Below are 17,189 nucleotides of genomic sequence, written 5' to 3'. Positions count from 1 at the left end.
GTTCCTGAAACGTTGGGATCGCAGCGAGACCCAAAATTAGCGAGTAATAGAATACAAAACTGGCCACAATAGGCCAAACCTGCGATTTCGGACGAGTTCCCCGTAACCGGACCACGGGGTTCTCAAAACGTTTGGGTCATAGCGGGACCCAAAATAAGTGACTAATAGGATACAAAACTGGTCGGAATAGGCCAAAACGTCGAGTTTTCACGAGTTCCACGTAACTTGACCCCGGGGTTCCCGAAACGTTCGGATCGCAGCGGGACCCAAAATCATTGAGTAAGAGCATACAAAACTAGCCAGAATAGACCAAACCTGCGAGTTTTAATGAGATTGTGTAACTGGACCCCGGGGTTCCCTAAACGTTCGGATCGCAGCCGGAACCAAAATCACTGAGTAATAGCATACAAAACTTGCCACAATAGGCCAAAACTGCGAGTTTTCATGATTTTCCCTTAACTGGACCCTAGGGTTCCTGACACATTTGGATGGCATCGGGACCCAAAATCAGTGACTAATAGCATACAAAACTGGCCGGAATAAGCCAAAACTAGGAATTTTGACGAGTTTCACGTAATCGGACCTCGGGATTCCTGAAACAGTGGGACCCAAAATCAGTGAGTAATAGCTTACAAAACTGTTGAGAATAGGCCAAAACTACGTGTTTTGACGAGTTCCTCGTAACTGGACCCGAGGGTTCCCGAAACATTGGGATCACTGCGGGACCCAAAATCAGTGACTAATAGCATAGAACACTGGCCGTAATAGGCCAAAACAGTGAGTTTTGATGAGTTATGCGTAACCGGACCCCAGGGTTCCCGAAACTTTCGGATCGCAGGTGGACCCAAAATGAATGACTAATAGCATACGAACGTGGCCACAATAGGCTAAAATTGCTAGTTTTGACGAGTTCGCCGTAACCGGACCTCGGGGTTCCCAAAACGTTCGGATCACAGCGGGACCCAAAATCACTGAGTAATATCATCGAAAACTAGCCAGAATAGGCCAAAAACTGCGTGTTTTGACAAGTTCAACGTAACCGGACCCCGGGGTTCCCGAAACGTTGGGATCGCAGCAGGACCCAAAATCAGTGAGTAATAGCATACAAAATTGGCCATAATAGGCCAAACTTGCGATTTTGGACGAGTTCCCCGTAACCGGACCATGGGGTTTCCCGAAACGTTCGGATCACAGCGGGACCTAAAATCAGTGACTAATAGTATACAAAACTGGCCTGAATAGGCCAAAACTGCGAGTTTTCACGAGTTCCACGTAATCGGACCACGGTGTTCCCGAAACGATCGGATCGCAGCGGGACCCAAAATGAGTAAGTAATACCATACAAAACTGACCAGAATAGACCAAACCTGCGAGTTTTAATGAGTTCCCCGAAACTGGACCCCGGGGTTCCCGAAACGTTCGGATCATAGCGGGAACCAAAATCACTGAGTAATAGCGTACAGAAATGGCCATAATAGTCCAAAACTACGAGTTTTCATGATTTCCTCTTAACCGGACCCCGAGGTTCTCGAAACGTTCGGATGGCATCGGGACCCAAAATGAGTGACTAATAGCATACAAACGTGGCCAGAATAGGCTAAAACTGCGAGTTTTGACGAGTTCGCCGTAACCGAACCTCGGGGTTCCCGAAACGTTCGGATCACAGCGGGACCCAAAATTAGTGAGTAATAACATACAAAATTGGCCATAATAGGCCAAACCTGTGATTTTGGACGAGTTCCTTGTAACCAAACCACGGGGTTCCCGAAATGTTCGGATCACAGTGGGACCCAAAATCAGAGACTAATAACATACAAAACTGGCCGAAATAGGCCAAAACTGCGAGTTTTCACGAGGTCCATGTAACCGGACCCCGGGGTTCCCGAAATGTTCGGATTGCAGCGGGACCCAAAATCAGTGAGTAATAGCATACAAAACTGGCCAAACTAGACGAAACCTGCGAGTTTTGATGAGTTCCCCGAAACCGGACCCAGGGGTTCCTGAAACGTACGGATCACAACGGGAACCAAAACCAGTGAGTAATAGCATACAAAACTAGCTACAATAGGCCAAAACTACGAGTTTTCATGATTTCCCCTTAACCGGACCCCTGGGTTCCCGAAACGTTCGGATGGCATCGGGGCCTAAAATCAGTGACGAATAGCGTACAAAACTGGCCGGAATAGGCCAAAACATCGCGTTTTCACGAGTTCCACGTAATCGGACCCCGGGGTTCCCGAAACGTTCGGATCGCAGTGGGACCCGAAATCATTGATTAATAGCTTAAAAAACTAGCCAGAATATACCAAACCTGCGAGTTTTAATGAATTTCCCGTAACCGGACCCCGGGGTTCCCGAAATGTTCGGATCGCAGAGAGAACCAAAATCAGTGAGTAATAGCATACGAAACTGGCCACAATAGGCCAAAATGGCGAGTTTTCACGATTTCCCCTTCACCGGACCCCGGGGTTCCCGAAACGTTCTGATGGCATCGGGACCCAAAATCAGTGACTAATAGCATACAAAACTGGCTGAAATAAGCCAAAACTTTGAGTTTTGACGAGTTCCCCGTAATCAGACCTCGGGGTTCCTAAAACGTTTCGATCACAGCGGGACCCAAAGTCAGTGAGTAATAGCTTACAAAACTATCTAGAGAGGCCAAAACTGCGTCTTTTGACGAGTTCCTCGTAATTGGACCCCAGGGTTCTCGAAACATTCGGATCACTCCGGCACCCAAAATCAGTGACTAATAGCATAGAAAACTGGTCGTAATAGGCCAAAACTGTGAGTTTTGATGAATTCTCCGTAACCGGCCCCCGGGGTTCCCGAAACTTTCGGATCGCAAGGAGACCCATAGCATACAAACGTGGCCAGAATAGGCCAAAACTGCGAGTTTTGACGAGTTCGTCGTAACCGGACCTCGGTGTTCGCGAAACATTCTGATCACAGCGAGACCCAAAATCAGTGGGTAATAGCATACAAAACTGGCAAGAATAGGCCAAAACTGCGTGTTTTGACGAGTTCCACGTAATCGGACCCCGGGGTTCCTGAAACGTTGGGATCGCAGCGGGACCCAAAATCAGTAAGTAATAGCCTAAAAAACTCACCATAATAGGCCAAACCTGCAATTTTGGACGAGTTCCCCGTAACCAGACCACGGGGTTCCCGAAACGTTCAGATCACAGCGGGACCCGAAATCAGTGACTAATAGCATACAAAACTGGCCGGAATAGGCCAAAACCGCGAGTTTTCACGAGTTCCACGTAACCGGACCCCGGGGTTCCCGAAACATTTCGGATCGCAGCGGGACCCAAGATCAGTGAGTAATAGCATACAAAACTAGCCAGAATAGACCAAACCTGCGATTTTTGATAAGTTCCCCGTAACCGGACTCCGGGGTTCCCAAAACGTTCGGATCGCAGCGGGAACCAAAATCAGGGACTAAGAGCATACAAAACTGGCCACAATAGGCGAAAACTGCAAGTTTTCACGATTTCCCCTTAATCGGACCCCGGGGTTCCCAAAACGTTCGGATGGCATCGGGACCATAAATCAATGAGTAATAGCTTACAAAACTGTCCAGAATAGGCCAAAACTGCGTGTTTTGACGAGTTCCCCGTAACTGGATCCGAGGGTTCCCCAAACATTCGGATCACTGCGGGACACAAAATCATTGACTAATAGCATAGAAAACTCGTCGTAATAGGCCAAAACCGTAAGTTTTGACGAGTTCTACATAACCGGACCCCGGGGTTCCCGAAACTTTTGGATCGCACGAGGACCCAAACTGAGTGAATAATAGCATACAAACGTGGCCACAATAGGCTAAAACTGCGAGTTTGGACGAGTTTGCCGTAACCGGACCACGGGGTTCCCGAAAAGTTTGGATCGCAGCGGTACCCAAACTCAGTGAGTAATAGCATACAAAACTGGCCATAATAGACCTAACCTGCAAGTTTTGTTGAGTTCCCCATAACTGGACCCCGGGGTTCCCGAAACGTTCGGATCGCAGCGGGAACCAAAATTAGTGAGTAATAGCATACAAAACTGGCAACAATAGGCCAAAACTGTGAGCTTTCACGATTTCCCCTTAACCGTACCCTGGGGTTCCCGAAACGTTCAGATCGCAGCGGGAACCAAAATCAGTGATTAATAGCATACAAAACTGACCACAATAGGCCAAAACTGCGAGTTTTCACGATTTCCCCTTAACCGGACCATGGGGTTCCCGAAACGTTTTGATCACTTCGGGACCCATAATCAGTGACTAATAGCATAGAAAACTGGTCGTAATAGGCCAAAACTGTGAGTTTTGATGAGTTCTCCATAACCGGACCCAAAATCAGTGAGTAATAGTATACAAAACAGGCCACAATAGGCCAAAAGTGCGATTTTTGACGAGTTCCGTGTAACCAGACCACGGGGTTCCCGAAACATTCGGATCAGAGCGGGACCCAAAATGAGACACTAATAGCATACAAAACTGGCCGGAATAGGCCAAAACTGTGAGTTTTGACGAGTTCCACGTAACCGGACCCCGAGGTTCCCGAAACGTTGGGATCACAGTGGGACCCAAAATCAGTGAGTAAAAGCATACAAAACTGGCGCTAATAGGACAGACTTGCGATTTTGGACGAGTACCCCGTAACCGGACCACGGGGTTCCCGAAACGTTCGGATCACAATGGGACCCAAAATCAGTGACTAATAGCATACAAAACTAGCCGGAATAGGCCAAAACTGTGAGTTTTCATGAGTTCCACGTAACCGGACCCCGGGGTTCCCGAAACATTCGGATCACAGCGGGACCCAAAATCAGTGATTAATAGCATACAAAACGGGCCACAATAGGCCAAAACTACGAGTTCTCACCATTTCCCCTTAACCGGACCCCGGGGTTCCCAAAACGTTCAAATGGCATCGGGACCCAAAATCAGTGACTAATAGCATACAAAACTGGCCGGAATATGCCAAAACTGTGAGTTTTGACGAGTTCCCCGTAACCGGACCCCGGGATTCTCGAAACGTTTGGATCACAGCGGGAACCAAACATAGTAAGTAATAGCATACAAAACTTGCCAGAATAGGCCAAAACCGTGAGTTTTGATGAGTTCCACGTAACCGGACCCCGGGGTTCTTGAAACGTTTGGATTGCAGCGGGACCCAAATGTGGTGAGTAACACCATACAAAACATGCTACAATAGGCCAAAACTGCGATTTTTGACGAGTTCACCATAACCGGACCACGGGGTTCCCGAAACGTTCGAATCAAAGTGGGATCCAAAATCAGTGACTAATAGCACACAGACGTGGCCAGAATAGGCTAAAACTGCGAGTTTTGACGAGTTCCCCTTAACCAGACCCCGGGGTTCCCGAAACGTTCTGATCGTAGCGGGAACCAAAATTAGTGAGTAATAGCATACAAAACTCGCTAGAATAGGCCAAAATTACGAGTTTTGGTGAGTTCTCCGTAACCGAAACCCGGGGTTCCCAAAACGTCCGGATCGCGGCAGGACCCAAAATCATTGACTTATAGCATACAAAACTCGCGAGAATAGGCAAAATTGCGAGTTTTGATGAGTTCCCCGTAACCAGACCCCAGGGTTCCCAAAACATTCGGACCCCACGGTTCCCGAAACTACGAATTTTCAGGATTTCCCCTAAACCGAACCTCGGGGTTCCCGAAACGTTCGTATGGCATCGGAACCTAAAATCAATGACTAATAGCATACAAAATTGGCGGGAATAAGCCAAAACTGCAAGTTTTGACGATTTCCCCGTAACCAGACCCCGGGATTCTCGAAACGTTCGTATCGCAGCGCGAACCAAAATAAGTGAGTAATAACATAGAAAACTCGCCAGAATAGGCCAAAATTACGAGTTTTGGTGAGTTCTCCGTAAACAAAACCCGGGGTTCCCAAAACGTTCGGATCGCGGCAGGACCCAAAATTAGTGACTAATAGCATACAAAGCTGGCCAGAATAGGCAAAACTGCGAGTTTTGACGAGTTCCCCGTAACCGGAGCCTAGGGTTCCTGAAACATTTAGATCACTCCGAGACCCAAAATTAGTGACTAATAGCATAGAAAACTCGCCGAAATAAGCCAAAACTGCGAGTTTTGACGAGTTCCCCGTAACCGAACCTCGAGATCTCGAAACGTTCGGATCGCAGCGGAAACCATAACAAGTGAGTAATAGCATACAAAACTTGCGAGAATAGGCCAAAACTGCGAGTTTTGATGAGTTCGCCGTAACTGGACCCCGGGGGTCTTAAAATGTTCGGATCGCAGCAGGACCCAAAATGAGTGACTAATAGCATTCAAAAGTGCGAGTTTTGACGAGTTCCACGTAACCGGACCCCAGGGTTCCCGAAACGTTCGGATCGCAGCGGGACCCATAATTAGTGAGTAATAGCGTGCAAAACAGGCCACAATAGGACAAAACTGCGTTTTTTGAAGAGTTCCCCGTAACCGGACCATGGGGTTCCCAAAACGTTCGTATCAGAGCAGGACCCAAATTCAGTGACTAATAGCATACAAAACTGGTCGGAATAGGCCAAAACTGCGAGTTTTCATGAGTTCCACGTAACCGGACCCCGAGTTTCCCGAAATGTTCGGATCGCAACGGGACCCAAAATCAGTGAGTAATAGCATACGCAACAGCCACGAAACTACGAGTTTTCACGATTTCCCCTTAACCGGACCCCGTGGTTCCCGAAATGTTCGGATGGCATCGGGACCCAAAATCAGTGACTAATAGCATACAAAACTGTCCGGAATAAGCCAAAACTGAGAGTTTTGACGAGATCCCCATAACCGGACCCAGAGATTCTCGAAATGTTCGGATCACAGCGGGAACCAAAGTCAGTGAGTAATAGCATACAAAACTTGCCAGAATAGGCCAAAACTGTGAGTTTTGATGAGTTCCCCGTAACCGGAACCGGGTTTTTAAAATGTTCGGATCGCAGCAGGACCCAAAGTTAGTGACTAATAGCATACAAAACTGGTAAGAATAGGCCAAAACTGTGAGTTTTGACGACTTCCACGTAACCGGACACCGGGGTTCCTGAAATGTTCGGATCATAGTCGGACCCAAAATTAGTGAGGAATAGCATACAAAACAGGCCACAATAGGCCAAAACTGCGATTTTTGTTGAGTTCCCCGTAACCGGACCACGAGGTTCCCGAAACGTTCGGATGAAAGTGGGATCCAAAATCAGTGACTAATAGCACACAAACGTGGCCAAAATAGGCTAAAACTGCGAGTTTTGACGAGTTCCCCCTAACCTGACCCCGGGATTCCTCAAACGTTCCGATCGCAGCGGGGACAAAAATCAGTGAGTAATTGCTTACAAAACTCGCCAAAATAGGCCAAAATTGCGAGTTTTGACTAGTTCTCCGTAATCGAAACCCGGGGTTCCCAAAACATTTGGATCGCGACATGAACCAAAATAAGTGACTAATAGCATACAAAACTGGGTAGAATAGGCAAAACTCCGAGTTCCCCGTAACCGGACCTAGGGTTCCCAAAACATTCGGATCACTGCGGTACCCAAAATCAGTGACTAATAGCATAGAAAACTGGTCATAATAGGCCAAAACAGTGAGTTTTGACGAGTTCTCCATAACCGGACCCCGGGGTTCCCGAAACGTTCGGATCGCAGGAGGACCCAAAATGAGTGACTAATAGCATACAAACGTGGCCAGAATAGGCCATAACTGCGTGTTTTGACGAGTTCGTCGTAACCAGACCTCGGGCTTTCCGAAACGTTCGGATCACAGCGGGACCCAAAATCAGTGAGTAATAGGATACAAAACTGGTGAGAATAGGCCATAACTGCGTGTTTTGACGAGTTCCACGTAACCGGACTCCGGGGTTCCCGAAACGTTGGGATCGCAGCGGGACCCAAAATTAGTGAGTAATAGCATACAAAACATGCCACAATAGGCCAAACCTGCGATTTTGGACGAGTTCCCCGTAACCGGACCACGGGGTTCTTGAAACGTTCGGATCACAGCGGGACGCAAAATCAGTGACTAATGGCATACAAAACTGGTCAGAATAGGCCAAAACATCGAGTTTTCACGAGTTCCATGTAACCGGACCCCGGGGTTACCGAAACATTTGGATCGCAGCGGGACCCAAAATCAGTGACTAATAGCATAGAAAACTGGTCGTAATAGGCCAAAACTGAGAGTTTTGACGAGTTCTCCGTAACCGGACCCCGGCGTTCCCGAAACGTTCGGATTGCAGGAGGACCCAAAATGAGGGCCTAATAGTATACAAACGTGGCCAGAATAGACTAAAACTGCGAGTTTTGACGAGTTCCCCGTAAGCGGACCTCGGGGTTCCCGAAAAGTTTGGATCACAGCGGAACCCAAAATCAGGGAGTAATAGGATACAAAACTAGCCAGAATAGGCCAAAACAACGTGTTTTGACAAGTTCCACGTAACCAGACTCCGGGGTTCTCGAAACGTTGGGATCGCATTGGGACCCAAAATTAGTTAGTAATATCATACCAAACTAGCCACAATAGGCCAAACTTGCGATTTTGGTCGAGTGCCCCGTAACCGGACCACGAGTTTCTCGAAACGTTTGGATCACAGCGGGACCCAAAATCAGTGACTAATAGCATACAAAACTGGCCGGAATAGGCAAAAACTGTGAGTTTTGACGAGTTCTCCGTAACCAGATCCCGGGGTTCCCGAAACGTTCGGATCGTAGGAGGACCCAAAATGAGTGACTAATAGCATACAAACGTTGCCAAAATAGGCTAAAACTGCGAGTTTTGACGAATTCGCCGTAACCGGACCTCAGGGTTCCTGAAACATTCGGATCACTGCGGGACCCAAAATCGGTGAGTGCATACAAAACTGGCCAAAATAGGCGAAAACTGCGTGTTTTGACGAGTTCCACGTAACTGGACCCCGGGGTTCCCAAAACGCTAGGTTCATAGTGGCACCCAAAATCAGTGAGTAAAAGCATACAAAACTAGCCATAATAGGCCAAACCTACGATTTTGGACGAGTACCCCGTAACCGGACCACTGGTTTCCCGAAACGTTCGAATCACAGCGGGACCCAAAATCAGTGACTAATAGCATACAAAACTGGCGAGAATAGGCCAAAACTGTGAGTTTTCACGAGTTCCACATAACCAGACCCCGGGGTTCCTGAAACGTTCGGATCGCACCGGGACCCAAAATCAGTGATTAATAGCTTAAAAACTCGCAACAATATGCCAAAACTACGAGTTTTCACCATTTCCCCTTAATGGGACCCCAAGGTTCCCGAAACGTTCGAATGGCATCGGGACCCAAAATCAGTGACTAATAGCATACAAAACTGACCAGAATAAGCCAAAACTTCGAGTTTTGACTAGTTCCCCGTAACCGGATCCCGGGATTCTTGAAACGTTTTGATCGCAACGGGAACCAAAGTCAGTGAGTAATAGCATACAAAATTTGCGAGAATAGGCCAAAACTGCGAGTTTTGATTAGTTCCACGTAACCGGATCTCGGGGTCCTTAAATTGTTCGGATCGCAGCAGGACCCAAAATTAGTGACTAATAGCATACAAAACTGGCCACATTTGGCCAAAATTGCGAGTTTTGGCGAGTTCCACGTAACCGGACCCCGGGGTTCCCAAATCGTTTGGATCGCAGCGGGACCAAAAGTAGGAGTAACACCATACAAACCAGGCCACAATAGGCCAAAACTGTGATTTTTGACGAGTTCCCCGTAACCGGACCACGGGGTTCTCGAAACGTTCGGATCAAAGTGGGATCCAAAATAAGTGACTAATAGACACAAACGTGGCCAAAATAGGGTAAAACTGTGAGTTTGACGAGTTCCCCTTAACCGGACCCCGGGGTTCCCGAAACATTCCGGTCGCAGCGGGAACAAAATTCAGTGAGTAATAGCATACAAAATTCGCCAGAATAGGCCAAAATTGCGAGTTTTGGTGAGTTCTCCGTAACCGAAACCCGGGGTTCCGAAAACGTTTGGATCGCGGCAGGACCCAAAATCATTGACTAATAGCATACAAAACTGGCGAGAATAGGCAAGATTGCGAGTTTTGACGAGTTCCCCATAATCGGACCCCAGGGTTCCCGAAACATTCGGACCTCACGGTTCCCGAAACTACGAATTTTCATGTTTTCCCCTTAACCGGACCCCGGGGTTCCCGAAACATTCGGATGGCATCGGGACCCAAAATGAGTGACTAATAGCATACAACACTGGCCGGAATAAGCCAAAACCGCGAGTTTTGATGAGTTCCCCGTAACCGGACCCCGGGATTCTCGAAACGTTCGGATCGCAGCGGGAACCAAAATCAGTGAGTAACAACATACAAAACTTGCCAGAATAGGCCAAAACTGCGAGTTTTGATGAATTCCACGTAACCGAACCCGGGTTCTTAAAATGTTCGGATCGCAGCACGACCCAAAATCAGTGACTAATAGCATACAAAACTGGCTAGAATAGGCCAAAACTGTGAGTTTTGACGAGTTCCACGTAACCGGACCCCGAGGTTCCCGAAACATTCGGATTGCAGTGGGACCCGAAATTAGTAAGTAATAGCATACAAAACAGGCCACAATAGGCCAAAACTGCGATTTTTGACAAGTTCCCTGTAACCGGACCACGGGGTTCTCGTAACGTTCGGATCAAACTGGGATCCAAAATCAGTCATTAATAGCACACAAATGTGACCAGAATAGGATAAAACTGCGAGTTTTGACGAGTTCCCCTTAACCGGACCGCGGGGTTCTTGAAACGTTCCGATCGTAGCGTGAACCAAAATAAGTGAGTAATAACATAGAAAACTCGCGAGAATAGGCAAAAATTGCGAGTTTTGGTGAGTTCTCCATAACCGAAACCTGAGGTTCCCAAAACATTCGGATCGCGGCATGACCTAAAACCAGTGACTAATAGCATACAAAGCTAGCCAGAATAGGCAAAACTGCGAGTTTTGATGAGTTCCCCGTAACCGGACCCCAAGGTTTGTGAAACATTTAGATCACCGCGGGACCCAAAATCAGTGACTAATAGCATAGAAAACTGGTTGTCATACGCCAAAACTATGAGTTTTGACGATTTCTCCGTAACCAGACCCCGGGGTTCCCGAAACGTTCGGATTGCACGAGGACCAAAATGATTGACTAAAAACATACAAACATGGCGAGAATAGGCTAAAGCTGTGAGTTTTGACGAGTTCTTCGTAACTGGACCTCAGGGTTCCCAAAACATTCGGATCACAGCGGGACCAAAAATCAGTGAGTAATAGGATACAAAACTAGCCAGAATCGGCCAAGACTGCGTGTTTTGACGAGTTCCACGTAACTGGACTCCGGGGTTCCCGAAACGTTGGGATCGTAGCGGGACCCAAAATTAGTGAGTAATAGCATACAAAAACGGCCACAATAGGCCAAACCTGCGATTTTGGATGAGTTCCTCGTAACCGGACCATGGGGTTCTCGAAACGTTCGGATCGCAGCGGGACCCAAAATCAGTGACTAATAGCATACAAACTGGCCGGAATAGGCCAAAACGTCGAGTTTTCAGGAGTTCCACATAACCGGACCCCGGGGTTCCCGAAACATTCGGATCGCAGGAGGACCCAAAGTCAGTGAGTAATAGCATAGAAAACTGGTCGTAATAGGCCAAAACTGAGAGTTTTGACGAGTTCTCCGTAACCGGACCCCAGCATTCCTGAAACGTTCGGATCGCAGGAGGACCCAAAACGAGTGACTAATAGCATACAAACGTGGTTGGAATAGGCTAAAACTGCGAGATTTGACGAGTTCCCGTAACCGGACCTCGGGGTTCCCGAAAATTCGGATCACAGCGGGACCCAAAATCAGTGAGTAATAGCATGCAAAACTGGCCACAATAGACCAACCTGCGAGTTTCAATGAGTTCCCCTTAACCGGACCCCGGGGTTCCCGAAACGTTCGGATCGCAGCGGGAACCAAAATCAGTGAGTAATAGCATACAAAACTGGCCACAATGGCCAAAACTACGAGTTTTCACATTTCCCCTTAACCGGACCCCGGGGTTCCCGAAACGTTCGGATGGCATCGGGACCCAAAATCAGTGACTAATAGCATACAAAACTGGCCGGAATAAGCAAAAACTACGAGTTTTGACGAGTTCCCCGTAACCAGTCCCCAGGATTCTCGAACGTTCGGATCGCAGCGGGAACCAAAATCAGTGAGTAATAGCATACGAAACTTGCCAGAATAGGCCAAAACTGCGAGTTTTGACGAGTTCCCCGTAACCGGACCCAGGGATTCTTAAAATGTTTGGATCGCAGCAGGACCCAAAATCAGTGATTAATAGCATACAAAACTGGCGAGAACAGGCCAAAACTGTAAGTTTTGAAGAGTTCCCCGTAACCGGATCACGGGGTTCCACAAACGTTTGTATCACAGCGGGGCCCAAAATCAGTGACTAATAGCATACAAAACTGATCGGAATAGGGCAAAACTGCGAGTTTTCATGTGTTCCACGTAACCGGCCCCTGGGGTTCCCGAAATGTTCGGATCGAAGCGGGACCCAAAATCAATGAGTAATAACGTACATAACACGCCACAAAAATTACGAGTTTTCACGATTTCCCCTTAACCGGACCCCGGGGTTCCGAAACGTTCGGATGGCATAGCGACCCAAAATGAGTGACTAATAGCATACAAAGCTGGCCAGAATAAGCCAAAACTGCGAGATTAGACAAGTTCCCCGTAACTGGACCCCGGGATTCTCGAATCGTTTGGATCGCAGCGGGAACCAAAATCAGTGAGTAATAGTGTACAAAACATGCCAGAATAGGCCAAAACTGCGAGTTTTAATGAGTTCCCCGTAATGGACCCACGTTCTTAAAATGTTCGGATCGCATCAGGACCCAAGATTAGCGACTAATAGTATACAAAACTGGCCAGAATAGACCAAAACTGTGAGTTTTGACGAGTTCCACGTAACCGGACCCCGAGGTTCCCGAAACGTTCGTATCGCAGTGGGACCCAAAATTAGTGAGTAGTAGCACACAAACGTGTCCAGAATAGGCTAAAACCACGAGTTTTGGCGAGTTCCACGTAACCGGACCCCAGGGTTCCCGAAACGTTCGGATCGCTGCGGGACCCAATAGGCCAAACCTCTCATTTTGTACGAGTTCCCCGTAACCGGACCCCGGGGTTCCCGAATCGTTCGGATCTCAGGAGGACCAAAAATGAGTGACTAATTGCATACAAACGTGGTCAGAATAGGCTAAAACTGCGAGTTTTGACGAGTTCGCCGTAACGGGACCTCGGGGTTCATGAAATGTTCGGATCACAGCGGGACCCAAAATCAGAGACTAATAGCATACAAAACTGGCCGAAATAGGCCAAAACTGAAAACGAGTTCCAGGTAACCGATCCCCGGGGTTCCCGAAATATTCGGATCACAGCGGGACCCAAAAGCAGTGAGTAATATCATACATATCACGCCACAAAAACTACGAGTTTTCAAGATTTCCCCTTAACCGGACCCCGGGGTTCCCGAAACATTCGGATGGCATCGGGATCCAAAATCAGTGAGTAATGGCATACAAAACTTGCTAGAATAGGCCAAAACTGCGAGTTTTGATGAGTTCCGCGTAACCGAACCCGAGTGTTTAAAATGTTCAGATCGCAGGAGGACCCACAATCAGTGACTAATAGCATACAAAAATGGCCAGCATAGGCAAAAACTGTGAGTTTCGACGAGTTCCACGTAACCAGATCACGGGGTTCCCGAAACATTCGGATTGGAGTTGGACCCGAAATTAGTGAGTAATAGCATACAAAACATGCCACAATAGGCCAAAATTACGATTTTTAATGAGTTCCCCGTAACCGGACCACGGGGTTCCCGAAACATTCGGATCAAAGTGGGATCCAAAATCAGTGACTAATAGCACAGAAACGTGGCCAGAATAGGCTAAAACTATGAGTTTTGACGAGTTCCCCTTAACCGGACCCCGGGGTTCCCGAAAAGTTCCGATCGCAGCGCGAACCAAAATAAGCCAAAATTGCGAGTTTTGGTGAGTTCTCTGTAACCGAAACCCGGGGTTCCCAAAACGTTCGGATCGCGGCAGGACCCAAAATCATTGAAGAATAGCATAAAAGCTTGCCAGAATAGGCAAAACTGCGAGTTTTGACGAGTTCCCCATAACCGGACCCGAGGGTTTCCTCAATCATTTAGATCACTCACGGACCCAAAATCAGTGACTAATAGCATACAAAACTAGCCGGAATAAGCAAAACTGCGAGTTTTGACGAGTTCCCCGTAACCGGACCTCTGGATTCTCGAAACGTTCGGATCGTAGCGGAAACCAAAATAAGTGAGTAATAGCATACAAAACTTGTGAAAATAGGCTAAAACAGCGAGTTTTGATGAGTTCCCCGGAACCGGACCCCGGGGTTCTTAAAATGTTCGGATCGCAGTAGGACCCAAAATGAGTGACTAATAGCATTCAAAACTGCGAGTTTTGACGAGTTCTACGTAACCGAACCCTGGGGTTCCCAAAACATTTGGATCGCAGCGGGACCCATAATTAGTGAGTAATAGCGTACAAAACATGCCACAATAGGCCAAAACTGCGATTTTTGAAGAGTTCCCCGTAACTGGACCACGGGGTTCCCGAAACGTTCGTATCACAGCGGACCCAAAATTAGTGACTAATAGCATACAAAACTGGCCGGAATAGGCCAAAACTGCGAGTTTTCACGAGTTCCACGTAACCGGACCCCGGGGTTCCCGAAATGTTTGGATCGCAGCGGGACCCATAATCAGTGAGTAATAGCACACACAACAGGCCACAAAAACTACGAGTTTTCACGATATTCCCTTAACCGGACCCCGTGGTTCCCGAAATGTTCGTATCACAGCGGGACCCAAATTTAGTGACTAATAGCATACAAAACTGGCCGGAATAAGCCAAAACTGCGAGTTTTGACGAGCTCCCCATAATCGGACCCCGAGATTCTCGAAACGTTCGGATCACAGCGGGAGCCAAAATCAGTGAGTAATAGCATTCAAAACTTGCCAGAATAGGCCAAAATTGCGAGTTTTGATGAGTTCCCCGTAACCGCACCAGGGTTCTTAAAATGACCAAATCGCAGCAGGACCCAAAGTTAGTGACTAATAGCATACAAAACTGGTAAGAATAGGCAAAATTGTGAGTTTTGACGACTTCCACGTAACCGGACACACGGGTTCCCGAAACATTCGGATCATAATGGGACCAAAAATTAGTGAGTAATAGCATACAAAACGGGCCACAATAGGCCAAAACTGCGATTTTTGACGAGTTCCCCGTAACCGGACCACGAGGTTCCCGAAATGTTTGGATCAAAGTGGGATCCAAAATCAGTGACTAATAGCACACAAACGTGGCCAAAATAGGCTAAATCTACGAGTTTTGACGAGTTCCCCTTAACCGGACCCCGTGGTTCCTCAAACTTCCGATCGCATCGGGGACCAAAATTAGTGAGTAATAGCATACAAAACTCGCCAGAATAGGCTAGAATTGCGAGTTTTGACAAGTTCTCCGTAACCGAAATCCGGTGTTCCCAAAATGTTCGGATCGTGGCAGGAACCAAAATTAGTAACTTATAGCATACAAAACTGGCTAGAATAGGCAAAACTGCGAGTTTTGACGAGTTCTGCGTAACCGGACCTAGGGTTCCTGAAATATTCGGATCACTGAGGGACCCAAAATCAGTGACTAATAGCATAGAAAACTGGTCGTAATAGGCCAAAACAGTGAGTTTTAACGAGTTCTCCATAACCGGACCCAGGGGTTCCCGAAACATTCGGATCGAAGGAGGACCCAAAATGAGTGACTAATAGCATACAAACGTGGCCAGAATAGGCTAAAATTGCGAGTTTTGACGAGTTCGTCGTAACCGGACCTCGGGGTTTCCGAAACGTTCGAATCACAACGGGATCCAGAATCAGTGAGTAATAGGATACAAAACTGGCCAGAAAAGCCAAAACTCCGTGTTTTGACGAGTTCCTTGTAACCCGACCACGGGGTTCTTGAAACGTTCGGATCACAGCGGGACCCAAAATCAGTGACTAATAGCATACAAAACTGGTCGGAATAGGCCAAAACGTCGAGTTTTCACGAGTTCCACGTAACCGGACCCTCGGGTTCCCGAAACATTCGGATCGCAGCGGGACCCAAAATCAGTGACTAATAGCATAGAAAACTGATCGGAATAGGCCAAAACTGAGAGTTTTGACGAGTTCTCCGTAACCGGACCCCGGCGTTCCCTAAACATTGGGATTGCAGGAGGACCCAAAATGATTGTCTAATAGCATACAAACGTGGAGAGAATAGGCTAAAACTGCGAGTTTTGACAAGTTCGTCGTAACCGGACCTCAGGGTTCCCGAAACATTCGGAGCACAGCGGGACCCAAAATCAGTGAGTAGTAGGATACACAACTAGCTAGAATAGGCCAAGACTACGTGTTTTGACGAGTTCCACGTAATCTACGATTTTGGACGAGTTCCCGGTAACCGGACCACGGGGTTCTCGAAACTTTCGAATCACAGCGGGACCCAAAATCAGTGACTAATAGCATATAAACTAACCGAAATAGGCCAAAACGTCGAGTTTTCACGAGTTCCACATAACCGGACCCCGGGGTTCCCGAAACGTTCGGATCGCAGCGGGACCCAAAATCATTGAGTAATATCATAGAAAACTGGTCGTAATAGGCCAAAACTGAGAGTTTTGACGAGTTCTCCGTAACCGGACCCCAACATTCCCGAAACGTTCGGATTGCAGGAGGACCCAAAATGAGTGACTAATAGCATACAAACGTAGCTAGAATAGGCTAAAACTGCGAGTTTTTTTGAGTTCCTCGTAACCGGACCTCGGGGTTCACAAAAAGTTTGGATCACAGCGGGACCCAAAATCAGTGAGTAATAGCATACAAAACTAGCAACAATAGACCAAACCTGCGAGTTTTAATGAGTTCCCCGTGACCGGACCCCGGGGTTCCCGAAACGTTCTGATCGCAGTGGGAACCAAAATCAGTGAGTAATAGCGTACAAAACTCGCCAAAATAGGCCAAATCTACGAGTTTTCACATTTTCCCTTAACCGGACCCTCGGGTGCCCGAGACGTTCGGATGGCATCAGGACCCAAAATAAGTGACT

Source organism: Hordeum vulgare, chromosome 6H (genome assembly GCF_904849725.1).
Source record: "Hordeum vulgare subsp. vulgare chromosome 6H, MorexV3_pseudomolecules_assembly, whole genome shotgun sequence".
NCBI lineage: Eukaryota > Viridiplantae > Streptophyta > Magnoliopsida > Poales > Poaceae > Hordeum > Hordeum vulgare.
Note: the sequence above shows the minus strand (reverse complement) of the source record.